The following is a 19,179-nucleotide window of genomic DNA, read 5'->3' as shown; positions in this document are numbered from 1 at the left end:
ACATATATCCCCATATCTCCTCCCTCTTGAGCCTCCCTCCCACCCTCCCCATCACAGGAGCACAGAGTCAATCTCCTTGTGCTATACAGCAGCTCCCCACTAGCTATCTATTTTACACATAGTAGTGTATATCTGCCAATGCTACTCTCTCAATTCGTCCAGGCCTCCCCTTCCCCCCCGTGTCCTCAAGTCCGTTCTCTACGTCTGCGTCTCTATTCCTGCCCTGCCACTAGGTTCATCAGTACCATTTTTCTAGATTCCATATATATGTGTTAGTATATGGTATTTGTTTTTCTCTTTCTGACTTCACTCTGTATGACAGTCTCTAGGTCCATCCATGTCTCTACAAATGACTCAATTTCGTTCCTTTTTATGGCTGAGTAATATTCCATTGTATATATGTGCCACATCTTCTTTATCCATTCACTAAGTTCAGTACAATTTTTAAAACTATTGCTTATCATGGAAAGAGGTGATCTCTTCTGGACTGTATTTGGAGGAGATCCACTGTATGGTAAATGAGCCAGGGCAATGGTCCAGGCTAGCAGGAATTCTCCTTACAACACAGAGTTTTCAGTGTGACTTTTTCTCTTTTCTTTAGCAATTAACAACGCAGAGTTTTCCTTCTCCTCCCTGAAATTACTTGCTGCAGGATGGTGGTCTGTTTGATTTCTTGGTCAGCTCTGCAAGTTCTACTTGCGTAAGCATCAAACTCATTTCAAGGAAGCTCAGGCCTGCAGCCCATGGACTCTGTTCTCATTACTACAAACTAAATTATGTTTCTCCTGCACTTCTGGACGTGCCCACTCACTGCGTGTTCTGCCAGCTCTGTGCGTGTGTCTTTGTGATTTGCAGTTGTTACCATCCTTGCTTTGATCCTCACTGCTATGGGCAACACTTCCTATTTGTGGTTTGGGCTTTCAGATGTTTCCTAGTTTCATCAAAGATGCACAGAGTTTGCATTTATGTTTCTCTTTCCTACTTTAGGATTTTTTCCAAAAGGATAAGATGAGGAGAAAAATACACAGTGCAAATATGGGGCATCATGTAACAAATATGCACCATTTCCCTCTCGCATGATGGTTTAAGAAATTTAAAATTGATTTTATAGAGTATAGATCCAAACAGGGTGTTCAAATCATCTGAATGTAATACAAATATCTCTGAAAATTAAAGAAAAATATAACCTCATCCAGGGAAACACTAAGGATCATGAAGCCAGAGCATTTACCTCCTCAGATGGCATTCTCATGCAACTAACAGAGAATAGTAACTCATAGATAAAACAGACAAACCCTTATTAAGGGAGTTTTACCTTAAATTCCAATTTTTTACAATTTTGGGTGATTAAAGTATAGACAACTTTTCCTTAGAGTCATAACTTGATCCTGCTTACTTTTTTCACACACACACACACACACACACACACACACACACATTTTAAAACATTTTAATATTTACCTTAGTTGAATTCCAGTTTCTAGGGAGACCTTTGGAGAACTCTCTATTGATGTCTATACACACATATATATCCATCTACATATGGATGAACACACACACATACACACACACATATATATATATACACACATATGTTATATATATGTATACATATATATGTACACAAACATACACACATATTTCTACCTCAATGTTATATTTCATAAATTTCCAAAAAACAGTTAGGAATGTCAAGTTAGAACTAAATTAATATAACATTAAAACACAATCAAATCATGCTAAAATTATTAGAGAAAGAAATAAAATTACATTTCTGAAAACTTAAATGAGCAACTTTGTGTAGAACAATATCTACAAATCCAGCTAATCTTCACAAAATCGCTCCTCAAAGGATATTTCCGTTATTATCTCGTGTTATCATTTACATTTAGTTCTCCAGATATCAAGCCAGACATTATCGCTTTTTTGTTTAAAAGCAAATAGAGAACATTTAGAAAACTTTATTCATAAGAAATTTAAGTCGTTTCAGCTTAAGTATAATAACTGACTCTTAGGGATTCCCTGGCGGTCCAGTGGTTAAGACTCAGCGCTTCCACTGCAGGGGGCACAGGTTCGATCCCTGCTTGGGGAACTAAGATCCCACATGCCACGCGGCGCGGCCAAGAAAAAAAAAAGAAAAGAAATAACTGACTCTTTGCATGGATTAAAACATGCCCTTTCCATATCCCCCAAATGCATCTTCCGTAATAATTTTCTTGATTTTGACAGAGATAAAACATATGGCCATCTTTAAGAATTAAGGCTCATAAATGACTTATTTTACCAATAAACATTTTTCTATTTTAATTAGCAACATCAAATAAGGAAATGCCCAAATTGAGAGATAATACATCTTGCAGTTCTATTATATTATATACTTTTACCACTATACTTTTGGATTTAAAACAAAACATTTAGAATAAAAGTTGCCAAACTTGGAATTGTACAAATTAATTCAAGAAACCTCATACAGGAATTTGACTGAAATGGGAGTTGTGATAGATTCCCTCTCCTTCCTGATTCTGAAGCATCAGTTTCTAGGTAGAATATTTGACTGGCTGAAAAGACCCCATCCATCCTTGTCTCTCCCTCTAGAATTTATATGTAGGAGAAATTTCTTTTTCTTTTTTTAGGCCATGTTGTGCAGCATGTGGGATCTTAGTTCCCTGACCAGGGATCGAACTTGTGCCCCCTGCACTGGGAGCATGGAGTCTTAACCACTGGACCACCAGGGAAGTCCCATGCGGGAGAAACTTCTTGATAATTATTTGGGTATATTTTGTTTTAAGTATCTTTATTTTTCTCCCTGATATGTTGCTTGATTCAGTTTATCAAGATCATACTTATCCCTGAAAGGGAAAATTCATGAAAAACTATCCTGAAAAAAAGTCACGACTTTAGACATGATTTAACTCAGGATGGCATTTTACTTTCTTCGAATGATGTCCATATTACTTCAGTATACTTGAGAACTATAGTTCATTTTGGGATACACAAAGCTAATAGTAAAAAAATGTTTTCACAGGCAAATCACACATTTAACCAGAACTGATAATATTTACAATTTCTCAGCTTTTCACACATATAACTCACACATTCGTTCTGGTCAAAATGCACTCTTCAGGAAATAAGTTTCAAAACGGAGTGTCTCATATTTATGAATGGAAATTTCATGTTCGCAACTATTTTCTTAAAAAAATTTTTTTTTAAGTCTTTAATTTGTTACGATGTTGCTTCTGTTTTTTTATGTTTTAGTTTCTTGGCTGCAGGGCATGTGGGCTTTTAGCTCCCCGAACGGGGATCAAACCCGCACCCCCGGGCTTCCCTGGTGGCGCAGTGGTTGAGAGTCCACCTGCCGATGCAGGGGACACGGGTTCGTGCCCCGGTCCGGGAAGATCCCACGTGCCGCGGAGCGCCTGGGCCCGTGAGCCATGGCCGCTGAGCCTGCGCGTCCGGAGCCTGTGCTCCGCAACGGAAGAGGCCACAACAGTGAGAGGCCTGCGTACTGCAAAATAAATAAATAAATAAATAAAAATACCCGCACCCCCTGCATTGGAAGGCGAAGTCTTAACCATTGGACCGCCTGGGAAGTCCCTATTTTCAAACATTTGCTTAGAAGGCATCTTTTAGAGCAAACACATTTTGGAAATGTTGTCACATTATTTCAAGATCAGAATACCCTTTCCTGCCTCCAACTCCTGGAAGACATTTCTTTCCTCCATGGACAGAAAGGTTAAAAATATGCATTCAAACAGAATAATTCAAAGTTAAAAGCATCAGTTTATAATTGGGCAGGTATAAGTGCTTACAACTTCAATATTTTAGTTTGTTTCCAGTTTCCACTGTCACCACTCTCACATCTATTGACTTCTATTCAATTTTCTTTTGCTAAGTTAAGATTCTTCATTATTATAGATCCTCTCTATTTTAAGTTGACACATGGAGGGACATTTTACATAAAGTAGGAATTATTATTTCTTTGATTTGATAGACTTTGCCTTTAAAATTTGCAGAACATTGTGTGGATCTCAGGTTGTTGATGTACCTAGGGATATGCTAAGGGATCCGAGAATAGAGACAACATTAGCAAAAGGAAAAAAATCACAAATGGTATCCATTAGGGAAGTCCTTAACAGATCATGTCACCACCTGTAATATCATGGGAGAACAGGTTTTGGCGCTGAGAACTTGCTGATCCCTAGATGATGGTATAGACTCAGCAGAGGCTATGGTGAAAACTGTGGCAGACATGAGATACATTTGTGGAAGAGTGAAAAACTGTTCTCCACTACCAAAGCATCCTCCTTTCTGCTCAGTAAACAGGTGATAATATATTGAGCATACTAATGCAAAGGGCCCTTTATGTGTCTAGACAAAGAAGTCCACTATAATTGTTATTATACAGTATTATTCTGGGAGTTCTACTTAATATAATAAAATGAGAAAAAATATAAAAATATCTGAAATATTGAATATGTAAATATATGGAAAGGTGTTATTAATATTAACTTAGCAAATGTAGAACACTATGAATTGTGTAATTCTCTTAAAAGATATAAGTACAAGAAGTGTATAACATATATGCCATAGAAAACTATTTACTTTTTGGTAGCAGGATGGAAAAAGATACACTTATATTTTTTATATTCTATATTTCTCCAATTATTTGCACTTATAAATATGTATTAATTTGGTTAATAAAAAGGGAAAACTCTACCTAAATCAGAAGCCCTTAAGTGATAAGTAAAATAGCTCTCTATTTCTTTCCTTTAAACATACATAAATACTTCACATAATCACTGTCAAAATGAAATTTTATATTTCTTAATCAAACTACATATATGTTTCACAGCAGAAGTATAAGCAGAAATCTTGAATTAAGAATTATATAACTTTTTTCTTTGTATAAATTTTAGCCTTTTTCCTTCCTTTTTTTCTTGTGACTATAGGCATATATATACATAGACCAGGAAATTTTTGTTATAAAGAGTTAAGCAATCAATGTAGGAGATATACACAAAGAAAAATATAACATCTACAATTATGAAATTTCATGCAGTTATCAAAAGTAAGATAATTTTAATTATATAAGAAAATTCTCAAACTATAATAGTTAAAAATATCAGAAAACTATACCATTTACACAGTAGGATCCCAGCTATGTTTTAAAATTAAAATGTGCAAAGAGGAAAAAGACTAGGCTAAAATGTTAACATTCATGAGAGGACAGGTCACACATTTTCTTCTTTAACCTTTTTTCTTAGTTTCCAAATCAAGTAATTTTTGCAATGAGTACATATTTACTTTTGTGAATAGAAAAAAGTAAATTAAAAAAATGTTAAACAACAATACAAGATAGTTTCAAGTAAATAAAACCTGTCAGAAATGAGACTGAAGTTTATGAGTGCAAAGTCGAGGTAGGAAGACTGAGGCAATTCTATGCTGACATGTGGAGAATTCAGAGAAGAGCTGAAGAGACTCAATTTAGTAAGAGTGCCTCATTTGATTTATAGGGAATGGTGTCTTGAACCTGTGCATTTATTTTTCCAGCATCCAAATCAGGTACTTTCAGATTGTGCTGAGAAGCCAAAAAAAAAACAAAAAAAGAAAGATAGACAATCTTTGGTAGGAGCCCAAGTGTCTGCAGGCAGCCATTCCTCCCTCGACAGAGCTTTAATAATGGAGTACTCCTACATTCCAGCTGGGCAGGCTCATCTCCATCTCGTCAGCACATAGAGGAAAATGAAACTGCAGGTGTCCGAGTTACTCATAGGGAGCTAAAGCTAAATAAAGAGGTGACATTGTGGAGGTGGGTGGTGATGGCATGGATCCTAAGAACTGGCTTTCAAAGCGTAAGTACTTATGTTGCACAGTGTCTACAAACCAGGGATATGACTGAACAGGCAGAATGAAAACACAGGAGTCTTCACTGGGGAAAAAGAAGACAAGATGGCCTCATCCTACATAATCACCAACCTCTTGTATACTGTGTTTTTTTTGGCCGTGCCACGCAGCTTGCGGGATCTTAGTTCCCCTGACCAGGGATCGATCCTGTGCTCCCTGCGGTGGAAGCTCGGAGTCCTAACCACTGGACAGCCAGGGAATTCCCTTGTATGCTGTATTTAAAGCAGCATCTCAGAAAGTAAGCTTGTCATCTTCCACCTCATTTCATTTTCCCCTTACTTCTGTGAACTATATTTCCATTCTTAGTGCTCAAACATTTTGTTTCCTCCCTTTCAATCATCTCCAATATGTACATTAGTTAACAAATCTTGAAGAAGCTAGCTATGCAACATTTCATAAAGCTAGTCCCTCATTTCTGTTTTATTGCTATTATCCTCATTCAGAGTCTCATTGCCTCTGATTTGAGCTCCTGAAGTCATCTCTGAAATATCCCTGTTCCAATCTACCTGATATACTCAGTTGGCTAAAACACTATTTTTGATCTTCTCAAAACCTCGTGGCCTCCTCCTCCTCTTAGCCAAGGTAGCATTCTTGTATATTTGCTATAGTCTATTTGTGTAATTGTTCCATTCCCCACTACACTGTAAGCTCCTTGAGAGCAGGGATATATTGAATTTATCTTTTGGTCCTTCACAATGCTACATGTTTATTTAGAAGTCATAAAAATGCTTGGGGCCTTGGTATATAATTATTAGCTTAGCTTCCCTCTCTTTCTACCCCGGTGCCAAGAAGCTCTTTCCAAAAACATGCTTTAGGTAAGAGAAATGGAACTGATATGTCCTCTCTGAACCGTAAAACCTGCCTCCTGTGCACCTGTTTCCCACCCATACCACCAATCAGTGACGGAAATACATTAATGCAAGTCCATTCAAAACAGACGGGGGTTATCATCCCCTTTCATAACTGCCTGTTTGCTGGTAGGTGTCTGTGCCTCCACCTTTGTTGGGGATTGATGCCCATGATGTGTTTTCTACTAGGCACAAGTAGATGAAGCTTCTGCATTTTGAGAGACACCAGTTCTCAACTGCACACAACTCTGGGATGACTGCTGTTATATTGTCACCACCACACAGTTTCCTCTGCTTACTTTCCTGGGAGCTCTTTGTTCTGTCACTGGGAATCTCTTTTCCTCAAGCCCTCTTCTGCCTTACCATTGCCAGTGCTCCAATATTCTGTTATACCTCCCTGCCCTTGCTCCAACCAGGGTAAGTTTTCCCAAAGAGGGAATCTTACTGCTCTCACCATGCTCCTGGAAGTGTAGATCTTTCAACTATTATTGTTTCAGAAGGAAGATACTGTGTTATAGGATTTCTCTTCTGTCCTACCAATAACTCAGTGCAACCTACCTCTCAAAGGAAGGGGTGGGATCTTGATCTTTTCTCCAGGTCAGTGGGTTGGGGGACTTAACAGAATGCTTCAAACAGACTCATGGTCCTTTGACTTTCAAGTATATTACCTAGACAGACTGTTAAATATATTAAACCTTATGATAGTGAAGGGGGAGGGTTGCTCCTCTAAGTCTTTGTTATTTAGCCACTAATATGACCCTAGACTTCCAGGATATATAAGCAAGTGAGCATAATGTATTTGGTTATGATCGTGGCCTCTCCCACTTTTTTCCCTAAAGGACAGACACAGTAAGACCCACACGTTTGCCTAGGAGTTTTCAGCTTATACTAATAAGAGGGAATTGAATAGGAAAAATGGAGCTCTGATCTAGATTAAACAAAAATGAACTTAAGGCTTATTTGAAGATGGCAGAAAACTGTAAGGCTAACAGAAACACCTGAAAACAGAAGACATGCTTCCAAAATAAGACAAGAAATCTCAATACCAACAGACAAAAGTAAAAAAGATAAAAAAATATTAAACAGTTTAACATCATCAACAAAGAGCAAAGCTATAGAAGCCAAACTGTAGAGAGAATCTCTGCAATGCGTTAGACTCTTAGTGGATGGATTTCCCAGAACCCCTTAAAGGAGCAGCGGCATAGATTTAGCTAGAGTTATGTCCTAATTTCCTGATTCCTGTCCCCTGGTCACAGTTGACTGGACAGGACAAAGCATTCCATCCAAACTAGTCAATCACAACCTTTCCTCTACACCAGTGGTTCTCAACTGGAGATACTTTTGCCCCCAGGGGACATTTGGCAGTGTCTGGAGACATTTTTGAGTATCACGAGTGGCATCTAGTATGTAGAGCTCAGTGATGCTGCTAAACATCTTACAAAGCACAGGACAGTGCCCCCAACAAGAATTAACTTGTCCAAAATGTTCATAGTGCTGAGGTTGCTGAACCTCACAGTCGATTGATCCCTGCTCTGAACCTTATGCAGGTTGTTCCCTATTCGGATATCTACAATTAAGAAGTGGATGGAAAATATTCTCCTGGCATACGATGAAGGAAAAAGATGCAACATTAATTTAGGGTAGCCCCTTTGCCTCACCAAAGACATTACATTAAAACAAAACAAAACAAAACCAAGAACAAAAAAACCAAATAATGCAGGTTTGTGCGGAAGTATTCTCATAGGGACTTGGGGGGAGATTTTGTTCTTTTTCTTTTCAGAAATACTAACGCCCATTACCAGGACACCTATTTGTGCCTTTGTTATAATGCAACAGGGTTCTTGGATGTGTCAACAGAAAGGCACCACGATCAGACAATACCAGTGCCACCAGCAGAGTGAAATAAAAACAAGCAAAACTATGTAAGATTATTTGCCAGAAGTGAATTTTTTTTAATCTAGCACTTTTTTTTTTACATCTTTATTGGAGTATAATTGCTTTACAATGGTGTGTTAGTTTCTGCTGTATAACAAAGTGAATCAGTTATACATATACATATGTTCCCATATCTCTTCCCTCTTGCGTCTCCCTCCCTCCCACCCTTCCTATCCCACCCCTCTAGGTGGTCACAAAGCACCGAGCTGATCTCCCTGTGCTATGCAGCTGCTTCCCACTAGCTATCTACCTTACGTTTGGTAGTGTATATACGTCTATGCCACTCTCTTGCTTTGTCACAGCTTACCCTTCCCCCTCCCCATATCTTCAAGTCCATTCTCTAGTAGGTCTGCGTCTTTATTCCTGTCTTACCCCTAGGTTCTTCACGACATTTTTTTTTCTTAAATTCCATATATATGTGTTAGCATACGGTATTTGTCTTTCTCTTTCTGACTTACTGCCAGAAATGATTTTTAGGGCAAGATACAAAAGGGCATCTTTATTCCTGTCCTGCCCCTAGGCTCTTCAGAAGCTTTTTTTTTTTTTTTAGATTCCATATATATGTGTTAGCATACGGTATTTGCTTTTCTCTTTCTGACGCACAGGGAGATCAGCTAGGAGATTTGTGACCACCTAGAGGGATGGGATAAGGAGGGTGGGAGGGAGATGCAAGAGGGAGGAGATATGGGGATATATGTATATGTATATCTGATTCACTTTGTTATACAGCAGAAACTAACACACCATTGTAAAGCAATTATACTCCAATAAAGATGTTAAAAAAAAAGATACAAAAGGGCAAGTGTATGTCTATGTGTGTGCATTTTTCAGAGGCATTTAACAGTTATTTTTAAATACTATTTTCTGATTGTGATTTAGGTGTGATTACACAGAAAGTGAAAAGAGATACTGTGTGAATCCAGTGAAGATAAATGTCATCATCACAGCAGGAAGTTAAAATGGGACTTGATGATGTAGAAAAGGGCATTCAGGTCAGTGGATGCTGACCAGGCCTGTCAGCAGTCTGCCTGAAAATAACAAGGAGAATTTTTTTTTTAAATAAATTTATTTATTTATTTAATTTATTTATTTGGCTGCGTTGGGTCTTCGTTGCTGTGCGCAGGCTTTCTCTAGTTTCGACGAGTGAGGGCTACTCTTCATTGCGGTGCACAGGCTTCTCATTGCGGTGGCTTCTCTTGCTGCAGAGCAAGGGCTCTAGGCCCGCGGGCTCAGTAGTTGTCGCTCACGGGCTTAGTTGCTCTGTGGCATGTGGGATCTTCCCAGACCAGGGCTCAATCCCGTGTCCCCTGCATTGGCAGGCAGATTCTTAACCACTGTGCCACCAGGAAAGCCCAACAAGGAAGATTTTAAGACAGAGCTGCGAGCCCACTTGAGAGCTATGCCTCCCACAACCATAGTTGCTGTGCCAAGGCCACCTGTACAGCCTGTCATGGCAGCCAAGTCACTGTCCATTGCGCTGGGTTACCCAGCTCAGCCGGGACCCAGTGGAGGGAGTGCAGAGGGCTTCTGAGATAGGAAAATAGGGAAATGTTCAGGGGAAGCTTGGAGGTAACTGGGACCCCAAAGAATGATGTCTGGGGGTAGATAAATTTCTGGAAAGTGATATGCACTGGAAAAGGCTTGTGGGTCATACTGGGGCTACTGAATATTTCCATGGATTTTATTTTTGTTTAACATCCCAGAAAATGGCCAAAGGGATACCCAGAGATTCTAAATAAAACCTGAAGTAAATGTATCCTGAATATTACATTCAGCTCTGGCAGCTTGGATAGGGGTCAAACAAATCACTGTTCCGTGGTGGAGATGGCAGCTGAACTTACCCAGAACATCAGATATGTTAGAGTAATTCAAAGCTTGTTGCAGATGTGTTGCCAACGTTAATAGGGGCTGTTAGAAAAAATGGGGTGAACAGAGGATAAATAAAACATTCTTCTGGTCAGGTAATGAACCCAAACACATCCCGTGGACTTCAGTTGTCCAGGGTTGGGGGTGACAGGTGGCTAACATGTGGCTTAGGGTGGAAAGCTGTTGAACATACAGGACAAAACCTTAATCAGCCACTTTCTGGATTCTTTAACCTTCGCAGAAGTTGCCAGAAGCCAGGGCCTTTCTGGTGAATAGTGGGGTCCTGCTCACAGTTTTTAACATGGTTCTGAGTCAGTATATGTGAGTCCCGGGCCAGCTCTCAACAAGACAGCCCCGAGCAGATGAGGAGAATAGAATAAGACACCGACCCCTTTCAGTGGTTATGCTGATGTCCATAAGTTTTGGCTGTGTACAAGCTTTACTTCTCACCAGAAAAAGAGCTGCCTCTATCACCCCCTTCATTGCTGCTCCTTTTCATCCAAAGTTTGTGCTATTTGGCTCACAGATGAGGGGTTATCTAACATGCCATGTCTTCCTGGGGGGCAAGGGTTTGTCAGGCACCACTTCCTGGATGGTTTCTCCCTGATCAAGAAACTAAGGTGGTCTTTGTGTTCAATGGCTGTTCTCCCCCACCCTGCTATGGCTGTGAGGGACCACAACCCTGTGAAACATCACCTTTGGGCATCATCACAATGTAACTTTTGTCAGATCTCACCATGTGGACAGCCTCAGGTTTCCAGTATGTGGTTCATTTGGGTGGTCCAGTTACAAAAGAGAAGGACAAAAAAAAAAAAACCAAGAAGGGACATCTCCAGCTTTGGGTCTTTTTTTGGGTATGCTCTTATGTTGGAGGGTGGTTATAAATATGCAGCTAACCCACACTTTGTTTCACAGCCTGGGGAGAGGGTACAATACCATCATATCTTCACAAGTCTGTATCCTTTTGTGAATAAGACCAAGCACTATTGTGTTGGGCACTGAAAACTGATCAGCAATGGTGGTGATTTTAAGCAATGTTATTCAGGACTGAGAAAAGTATATGTGTACCCCCGCTCTGGGGCTGTTTCATCTTGTCCTGCTTTCTAGGGTCCATAGAAAGCTGATGTTCACGTGCTACTGCTCGTTTACAACATCGTAGAGAAAAAGGAACAGTTCTTTACAGGTGCCCAGTGGAACTGAGGTGACCAACCCATCTCGGTCTGCTTAGGACTGTCCCTGTTTTAATACCAAAAGTCTTCTGTCCCAAGAAAACCTTCGGTCTCAGGAAAACTGGGATGGTTGGTCACCCTAAGTGGAACTGAATATGGCTCTGGTCAAAGTGTATGGGACTAACAAGATTTATGAGGTCTGGCATTTTAAGGAAACTTCCACATGACTCTTGGTGAATATGTTCATTCACATCCGTGTTATAAAAATAAGGTTTCCAATTTCTAAGCCATGAAGGCCAATATAGTGGAGGAATGATTGTTAAACATAGGATATTGAGTTAAACCACTGTAAAATTCATTAAACAAATATTGAGTATTTACTATGTTCCAATCGCCTTTCTAAGTATTAGAAATAGAGAAACGAGCAAGATAAAGTCCTTAATTTCAGAGGACAAATTCTCAGGAAAATAATCAGCAAGGTTGGCATGCTTTTTCTGAATGAATTGTGGGATAAATGTGCACAATGGTCAAACCTTCCCAATACCAATTTGGTGAGTCTACTTGGGAAATGCAGTGGCAAGATGTTTACATGATATATCCAATTTTCTAATCTTGATTGCACATCCTATGAGAAAAAAGTTGGACGTGCAACCTCAATATATGTGTATTTGCAAATTATATGCATGTACTACTAATATATTAAACACATACGCAAACATGAAAATTAAGAAAGGCTGTCCTGAGTAATCGTTCCTGAGATGTGTGCATCCAACTTTAGAGACGGCTAATACATCCCAGGTCAGTTCATAGACGATAACATGATAATCGCTTGCTAGAAGAATGCAAAGGATACCTGTGCAGCAGCTCAGACCACCTGCATCTTCACACACCGATTTTACCACAGGCTGTGCCCTCCTGGGTCATGACTTGCTTGACCATGTGGTGTCCTCCTTGAGGAAAATATGAGCCCCCCGCCCCCAGTCTACCTGCCATCTAGACACAAGCATGAAGCTTCACATGGCTTTAAACAAGCTTCTGAAACCCCATGTGGCAGTGCTTCAACTATCTCACTCTTGTCTGTGAGAGTTAGTCTATGAGGGTCTTGAATGTGTATTTTTCTCCTGAAGTGTACTTTTGGGGTGTACACAGCCTTTAAGAGGAGCCAGGACAATGTCAGCCAAGAAGTCTCAGGCCACCTCAAACTGTAGGGCTGCCGCCATAAAGCCTCTAGGAAGTTCCTGTGCTATGTTGTTTGGAAGGTCACCAAACTGGGCCGCCTCAAAAGTCTCTTTGATGCTGTTGTCTGAAAGTCTGTAAGGCCCTCTGGGGCTGAGGCGAAGACTCAGGGCACAGGTGATCAGCCATTAAAGGGTGGTTTAGTTCCAAGCAGGCATTAAAAGATAATTTTCGAAAGCAGGTAAAATCATGACTCTCATACAGATATAAGAATAAACACAAGTTGAAGATTTTATTTAACTCATTCATAGAAAACAAGTGAAGTGATACAACTGGGTCAAAGGATATTATCAATAACAGACACAGTTATAGGTCAGGAATATGGAAAAGAATGTACAAATAGAGCCAAAATTGTTCTTTTGACTATTTCTCCCCATATAGAATTTGTTTGCATGTCTATAGACAAGAATTATTTGGCATTCCTGTCAGTTATCTACAGTTTACAGAATCAGAATCAGACAACCCAGGTTTGCTTTAAAATAAACACTTATTTTTCCATTTAAGCACAAAATTTCCCCTACAGTTTCCCTACTTTTGATCAAAAAGAATTTCAAAGATTCCTGATCACAAAATGAATGTGGCCTCATTAGATTTGGCCTGATTATTTACATAGGTGCAGCAAGAATGTTAGTTTAGCATAAAGGCCTTCTTTAAGTTTACTCTGCTGGAGGTTTCCATAAGGAATCTCAGGTTGGACTTCTAAGATCCTCTATTACTTGCTATCCTGAGGCTAGGTAGCCACGCCCAAGAAACTTGATCCACCAGGTTTCATCTGCAGTACTTATACGCTTTGGGTGACTTCCTCTCCTCTCGAAGTCCTCAAAACATCTAGCCTCCTGGCCGGTCATGGAAGTGAGCTTCCTTACCAGCTGGACCCTGTAAGGCAGGTACCAGGAGGGTTTTGTCAGCACGGTTTCAATAAAGTCAACCTTAGTTCCCTAAAAGTGACTGGTCAGGCACCAGCCACGCTTCCCCAGGTGGGCAGGGAGCCTCTTCCCTTGTTCCTGTGGTCATGTCTACCTGGAGGGGCCTGGTGATGAGGCCACTGCTGGTATGGGCAGCCTGTCCTCCGCAAAGCAGCTGCCTGGCGGCTGCAGATACCAAAGACCATGAACTTGAAGCAGATGGGAATCAGAGGGCGTTATTCTCTCCCTCCTCTTCCAGAGAGCCCCTCTACCTGCCCCTGGTTGTCTGAAACCTTTTCCAAAAAGGACAAAAGGAACTCAGATCAGTTGTCCACAGTGTTCCTTGTTGGAAATTATTTGATAAAGTCCCTCCCAGAGAGAATCTTCAGAAAATCCAAAAAACATTCAGCAGGAAAAAAGCATGAACAGGGAGGACCTATAAATCACCGTTTCAGTCTTTAAGACATAAGAATTTTGAATTTGAGCCACCTTCTACCACCTTTCTGATTCTTGAGTATGGGCCATCATATGATTGACGATTGCTTTTGTGTCCTGTTGAAATCTTTGCTTACTCCAAGAAAATCTTCCTGCCAAATCAGTGACGAGAACACAAGACCTTTGAGCTGAGTCTTAAAATTGAGAAATTAAAGCAGTACATCAAAAAAAATTAAGAAGAAAATATTGCAAATGCAATGGTAATTTGGATGAGGGAAGAAATTCATAGTAGGAAAAAGCTTATAGAATTGAGGTACAGGGATTGCCCCCTAGTGTTCATGGTAAAGCTTGGAGTCTAGCTGTAGTAAGTGGACTAAATAATTATCACTCCTGAACTTTATGCAGTATTCCTCCCCAAAGGAAAGAAATGGTGGGAAAGCTTCAGTAAAACAACTTTTTTTTTTTTTTTTTTTTTTTTTGCAGTACGCGGGCCTCTCACTGTTGTGGCCTCTCCCATTGCGGAGCACAGGCTCCGGACGCACAGGCTCAGTGACCATGGCTCACAGGCCTAGCCGCTCCGCGGCATGTGGGATCTTCCTGGACCGGGGCACGAACCTGTGTCCCCTGCATCGGCAGGCGGGCCCCCCAACCACTGCGCCACCAGGGAAGCCCCAACAACTTCTATCTAAACATATAATTCTCTATAATGCTGGTCCAGAATGATGATTCTTCAGATGCTGGTCTCGAATTAAGCTGGATATATCCTATGCCTTTCCATCTCTCTACATCTTTCAGAAGGATGGTCCATATCAGGATGTTTTATACAGTATCTCAGGAGCATATTCATGTTACAGACCTGATGTTGGTTATGTCCAAGGGGTGTCTTTCATTGTGGCATTGTTCATTCTCAGTTTGGAAGAGGCAGTTGCCTTCATTGCATTTGGAAATCGCATGAATAAGCCATCCCAACTGGACTTTTTCTGTGTGGATTGCAGCAAGATGTTGAAATATTTTGGAACATCTGAAGTATTCTTTGAGGGCAGTCTCTTTACACATTTTCTCCATATCAAGTAGTCTTACGTTTTCACACTGGCATATACTTGCTAGACTGGATATTCACATAGCATCACAAGTCACTATTCTACTTGATCCAGCCAGTCCAGGCTGGGATGTATTTTGCAGAGATGGGGAGGAATTTTTATTTAGAACTGGGACAGGAATCCTCCAGTTATATGAATACATTTTCCTTCAGGTATACTTTATTCACATAGCACAGTTTCTAAATAAATTGGCAGAGGATCTCACACCAGAAAAGCTGTTCGGCTGTGTTGCAGCCATTCAGATACAGAAAAGCACCAGTTAGGGGACTTAGGTCTTTGTGTCAGTAATGGAGGATAAAAGGAGACAAGAATAACCGTACTGCTTTTTTTTTTTGCGGTAAGCGGGCCTCTCACTGTTGTGGCCTCTCCCGTTGCGGAGCACAGGCTCCCGACGCACAGGATCAGCGGCCATGGCTCACGGGCCCAGCTGCTCCGCGGCATGTGAGATCTTCCCGGACCGGGGCACAAACCCGTGTCCCCTGCATCGGCAGGCGGACCCTCAACCACTGCGCCACCAGGGAAGCCCAACAGTACTGCTTTGAACAGCTAATCTTCATAATTAACAGACTAATTGAAACATTAAAAAAAAGCATTTTTTTATAACAGTATTTTGTTTCCTATGTAAGCACACGGAAGAAAGTTGGAGCAATCCAAAAGAATCAAGGGTGGAAAAAAGCTGATTTTGAATTTTGTGTCTGAAGTAACAGAAATGAGCAACCTATTGACAATATTATTTTAAAAAAGCATTGCCATTTTACAAAAGAAAAAGTGTAAATGGCTAGTTCGTACTCCATAATCTGGGGGTGAATGTTTGAATGCAAAAACATTTAAAATAGTTTTAGGGGAAAAAAAGACAGTGACTGGTCGTACCCAATTAAATAAGCATCATTTTCAAATATGACATTCCAGACAAGGCCTTGATTACATAACCATTTTTCCAATTATATTTAGTAAAAAGGAGGGTAGATTCTTATTGAACCTATGCAAATAACTAAGTTGCCATTTAAAAGTAAGAATATTTAATAAAAGTTTCTGAATTTGGAAGGGGAATCAAGTAGGGAGAATAAAACATCATCTAAAGATGTTTCATATCAGTTTACAAAATCAGAATCTACTAAATTGTTATGGCTTATAAATAAGTTAACAAGAAAGGAAAAGGGCTTCCTTATGTATCCAGAAAATAGAACATTAAAACAATATCAACAATATTCCAAACAAGTAGCTACAATCCTCTCTCATTAGTTCATCCATTCTATGTAATAAATTCTTGTTCTGCTGGATCTTGGGTTAGCAGCATCATGAACCCATCTGCTTCTTACTAAAAAGGGTTCTGGAAATCCTGATCTAGCCCAACAGTATGGTCTTTTTTTCTTTTTTTTCCCTTCAGTACTGTCTTAAAGTTGTTTAAGTGATGACATCAGAAGCCCGTACCCAAGATCTATTCGTTGAAGTGTCAGTAGTTTGAAGTACCTGGTACAGTCCTTTTCCTTGGGCTCTGGGGACCATGTATCTTTGTCAAGGACGTGATCTGGCCTCTGCAGCTGATTGCAGAGACTTCAGGGAAGCTTCCAAGCAATACAAAAAACTATCTGTAGATGCCAGAGACTTAAAATAACTATGGTAATTTCTGGAGAGAGTTCATAACAAGCATGATGCAACTGACAAGGAAATTTAGTTGTTTCTGTCATGCAAAACAATGCTAATCCAAATAAATAAATAAACATAAAAAGCTATGACAAAATGTCTATGCACATAATGATTAAGGTTATTTTCAAAGAAGATACTGAATTTTACATCTGGTTTATAAAAATGGATGAACATACTTGTTACAGAGGAAAAATTCTTGAGATATGCAAAATTCTTGAGTCTTAATATATATATGTAATACACTAAAAATATACCAAGTATGTATCAAGAATATCAAGTAACGAGATTTGGAGTAGGTCTAAAACATCCGTATTTTAATTAAAACTCTACAGATAAGTCTGATATTTATCCCCAAATGAAAACCACTGGCCTAGAAGACGCTAGATTCAAGTTAAAGAAGAAAGATTCCAACCAAATAAAAGTTTTAAATAATAACTAAAAGTATGACTAACAACACTATTTTGTTGTTGCCTAACATCAGGCAAAGCATCATCGGGATACAGATAAACAGAAGCACCGATAAATCTCCAGGGCCTTCCCATGAATCATTCAAGTACTAAAATAGTTACAGCAATAATATTTTACCTATACAAATTTAACCTAGGGAAGGCTAAGCATCTTTTCTGATTTGACAAATCTTTCCATGAAACTCATCAATAACAACATAAATAAAACCTAATTATTTAGAAATAATACCCCTCTTTCATAAGGTAAAAGAACAGATCTTTTGGGGTTTGAGAGACCCACTGGGAAATCTCAAAGATAGGTTTAGGGAGGCAAAAATCAAGAGTTGTCAGGAGATTTGAATTCTTAAGATAGGATCATGGGTGCCTCAGAAACAACAGTTGTTGTTGTTTTTCAAATGTTGTCATTTGAAAGGGACAATAAAACATCTAAAAATATGTACAGAATGTAACATGATTGTAAAGAATCTTAGCTCTTTTCTAAGTGAGGAACCTTTGTTTGCTTTTTAAAAATAATCAAGAGCATAATACAATTAACATATTATAAGACACAAAATCTTTTGCTATATAGGCAAAGTACACACACAAAAAGAACTTTCCATATTGGAGGTAAAGACAATAAGCAGTAAGCCAGGGAAACATGGCCATCAAAATCAAGCAAACTGTGGTGAAACTTTAACATATTTCATAGCTTTTCAGACTCAGGTATTATAAACCAAGGCAAATAAAATTTATTTCCAGAAAGAAAGTAGAATGGTGGTTGCCAGGGGTTGGAGGGAGGGTGGGATGGGGAGTTAGTTGTTTAACAGGTGCGAAGTTTCAGTTTGGGAAGTTGAAAAATTTCTGGGGATGGATGGTGGTGACCGTGGCACAACAATGTAGACATACTAAAGTACACTTAAAAACAGTTAAAATGGTAGATTATTTCCAAATTTTGCCCTTCATCCTGTTCTTTTATATTCTGGAACAAACTGACACTTTATTTTAGGACCCATCTCATGGCGTCTACAATGTCAGAATGAATTTCATAACACAAACATGTTATTAATAGGCAATGCAGTCATTGTTGCTATCTTCAAATAACTCAACAAATAAGAATTATAAACATTTCTCAATTCAGTTTCCAATATGTTGTGTTGATAATTAAATGTACCATCCCTAGCCCCCTTCTCCCTTTAAGGTCCTCAATATGTTTGAAGAGTGCAAAGGGGGCTTTGGAGACAAAACAAAACATACAGACAAAACCTTGAGAACCATCGCTTTAGGACAAAACTACGCTTTTTTTCTCGAGAAACAGGAGCACACACAGTTGTATTTCTCTGTTGCTCCTCAATACAGTCTCAACCACTAGCATAAATTCTAAGTTTCAACCAAAGTAACTTCCGTTTCAGAGAAAATTAGGGTGGGGGGGAGGGAGGAGGTGGATAGTTGTGAACTATGTCACATACCCGCTTTTTATTTTATTTTATTTTTTTTTGGCCGTGCCTCATGTGGAAACTATGTCACATACCAGCCTTTTATTTTATGTTTTATTTTTTGGCAGCGCAGAATGTAGGATCTTAGTTCCCTGATCAGGGATTGAAACCATGCCCCCTACAGTGGAAGCGTGGAGTCTTAACCACTGGACCACCAGAGAAGTCCCAGATACCAGCTTTTTAGCTTTTTAACAG

At 39.5% G+C, this 19,179-nt stretch overlaps 1 pseudogene; it reads left to right on the top strand.

Annotated features, from left to right (window-relative positions):
* Window positions 1-13,804: 13,804 nt before the first annotated feature.
* Window positions 13,805-15,661, top strand: LOC114887566 (annotated as a pseudogene).
* The last annotated feature ends 3,518 nt before the right edge of the window (window positions 15,662-19,179 follow it).

The sequence above is a fragment of the Monodon monoceros genome, unplaced genomic scaffold (assembly GCF_005190385.1).
Source record: "Monodon monoceros isolate NGI ecotype Baffin Bay Population unplaced genomic scaffold, NGI_Narwhal_1 Super_Scaffold_7, whole genome shotgun sequence".
Classification (NCBI taxonomy): Eukaryota; Metazoa; Chordata; class Mammalia; order Artiodactyla; family Monodontidae; genus Monodon; species Monodon monoceros.
Note: the sequence above shows the minus strand (reverse complement) of the source record. Positions and strands in the feature narration are given on the sequence as shown.